Genomic DNA, 3,060 nt, shown 5'->3' on the forward strand with positions numbered 1-3,060 from the left:
GCCATCCTGCAGGCCTCCAGCCCTCAACAGGATTTGTGCACTCACGTGCCAGGTTATCTGGTCCTAACCAGACTTAACCCTCCTCTTCTGCACTTTTTCTCTTCTTGGAAAAAGATTGTCTATTCTCTCTGTCTGTCCTCACAGCACAGAATTCCCTCAGTCAGGACTTTCTCCTGTTTTGGAGGGTAGTTCCATCAGTTATCACAACTGATCATTTTCTTTTAGATTCACCTCTTAGAGGCTGCCAGCAATTTCAAGAAAGTATTTAAATTACTTTAATCAAAATAGTTTACCACAGTTTTGTTTAAAACATAACAACAACTGTATTAGTCTTTTACCATAGTAACTTTTCGAATTTACACAACTCTGGGGTCATTACAGCACTGGTATATGAATTCATGGCTAATGGATCTCTGGAGAAGTTTATATTTGTTGGAAAGGAGAAGGGGCAAATCTTGAGGTGGGAACAATTGTATTCAATAGCTTTGGGTGTAGCTCGTGGAATTGCGTATTTACACCAAGATTGCGAGAAGCACATTATACACTTCGACATCAAACCTCACAACATATCGCTGGATGCAGAGTTCACACCAAAAGTTTCTGATTTCGGTCTCACAAAACTTTGTGGGAAGGAAGACGACCACATTTCACTGACGACCATAAGAGGGACGTCGGGATATGTTGCCCCAGAGGTATGTGATAGACATATAGGCCCCGTTACTGACAAATCAGATGTGTATAGTTTCGGCATGCTATTGCTTGCGATTGTTGGGGGTAGAAAGAATCTGGATGTGCATGTGAGCTGTTCCAGTCGCTTGTACTTTCCTGAGTGGGCTTCTAGATGCTTGAGAGTGAGGAGTTGGGGATGAGACTGGGAGGAGGAAGAGAAGCAGAAATTCAAGGGAAAGATGAAGAGAGGGCGATGACATTGACTAAAGTTGGATTGTGGTGCATTAAATTCAACTCTAGAGATCGTCCATGTATGAGCAGAGTTGTATAAATGTTAAAAGGAAATGGAGGTGATGTCAGCAATCCTCCGTTGCCTTTCAATTCTTCTGTTGCACCTGGAAAACCTCCACCATCTTCCACGGAAAGATCTTCTTCAATGTAGAAGAGTTAAATATGACCATTTCACCCGTGAAAGGATTGTATTCATGGACTTGTAAAGTTGGCCTATTTTATTGTGTGATGTTGTTTGATAACTCAACGAAATGAATATAGACCCTGTGGCATTTAGGTTGTATGGTTAAAGTATTTTAACATTACTCATTCTTTGAATTGATGTTTTTTTAATTTATTGTAATAAAATGAGTAATTTATTATTATAATATTTATGTTATTGAATATATTTATTGTATTTTGCAGATTAAATTTTTTTTTAAAATTAATGAAATTATAATTTTATTTTAAATTATTATTATTTTAAATTATAAAAGAATTAATATATAAAGTAAATATATATATTTAAAAAAATATAAAAAAATATTTTTAATTATGGAGGTCTACTCTATTTTATTATGAATTTTTTTAATTTGTAAATAGTTCTTTCTTTAATATTATAGTTTTTGAATACTTAATATGTTGACATGATATTTTTTAAATAATTAATTTAAGAAAAATTAATTAAAAGAGCATAACAAATTTATTCATCAATTTATAAATATTTTAACATATTTTATGGACATTATGGCTGGTTAGCTCTTTCCTTAGTTCTCTACCATCCAAGAAAGAATTATCAATAAATTTACCTATTTTCAAATAAACACGTCTATCAATATAATAATACATCCAACCCACTTCAACCCAATCAATTTCACTGACTGCTAAGTCTACAAAGGCATACATACTCTAACCCCTCTGGTTTTGAACCTGTGACCTCTTAGGAGGAAACACATGCTTTTAACCATTAGGCTCACTCAAGCTATACATTAATAGTATGTTATTTTATTTATATGACAAATTATTGTTTCACTAATAATATAATTATTTTGAACATAAATAATTTAGCTGTGAGCAAAGTTGGAATTTTAAAATAAAATTTATTATTAAATTTGATGGTTTTTACAAGATTAAAAAAATTCTGGAAAATATTATAAAATTTCATTTTTTTTTTTAGATATTATAAAATTTCAAACTATATTTAATTAAAAAATCAAACAGTGACCAACAATTTACCTGTCAAATTTCATAGGTGAGGTGTTATCAAAAACATTTTATTAACCATGAACTGGACTGTACCGGCATCTGCGTCAGTATTGTACTAGCCAGGAGCCACTGAAATAACTTGCTCCGTAAGAATTAACAGGGTCTCGCTGCACCCACTTGATTTTTATTTATGGAAAGGTTCAATATACTACCCCAGAAAGGTTGACGTATTAATTTTAATGTAATTTTAATGTCTGATGTATAAATTTTAATGGTTTCTTTATTAATTTTAATATAATTTTAATTTTTGAGAAATAAATTTTAAACCAGATAAATTGTTTTTTCCCATTAACTAAATTAGAATATAGTATTTTAAAAATTAGTAATTTATTTTTAAAGTTTTAAATATATTAATTAATATAAATATATTTAGAAATTGTTGAAAATTTTTAATATTTTTTAATATTGAAATAAATAAATTAAAAATAAAAAATATTTAACATATTATTGACCAATAATATTATAAAAATAATGTTTTTATTTTTTTCCAACAGTGTGATTTTAGTTTTTTTTGTTTCCAGATAGTATATTTATTAAAAATTAACATCAATCATGAAATAATTAATTCGAAAAACAATTTCATTATTATTAATAAAAATATTATTTACTCTAATAAATTATAAATTCATGGCTATTTTAAACTAAGCAATATGGATGTCAATTGTGACATGTATGGAAAATATTCATGGCTCTTTTAAACTAAGCAATATGGATGTCAATTGTCACATGTATGGAAAATAGTTTGTTGGGTGGTCCCCGCCACAAAGACTTGAACAAAGAGTCACTCATACCATCATTACGAAGGGAAAATAGTTTGTTGGGTGGTCCCCGCCACAAAGACTTGAACAAAGAGTC

At 30.1% G+C, this 3,060-nt stretch overlaps 1 pseudogene; it reads left to right on the top strand.

Annotated features, from left to right (window-relative positions):
* The first annotated feature begins 398 nt into the window (after window positions 1-398).
* LOC149174522 (rust resistance kinase Lr10 pseudogene) lies at window positions 399-869 on the top strand (annotated as a pseudogene).
* Window positions 870-3,060: the final 2,191 nt, after the last annotated feature.

Source organism: Pinus tabuliformis, chromosome 4_1 (genome assembly GCF_031772625.1).
Source record: "Pinus tabuliformis cultivar Carrire ecotype Pingquan chromosome 4_1, CPIR1, whole genome shotgun sequence".
NCBI lineage: Eukaryota > Viridiplantae > Streptophyta > Pinopsida > Pinales > Pinaceae > Pinus > Pinus tabuliformis.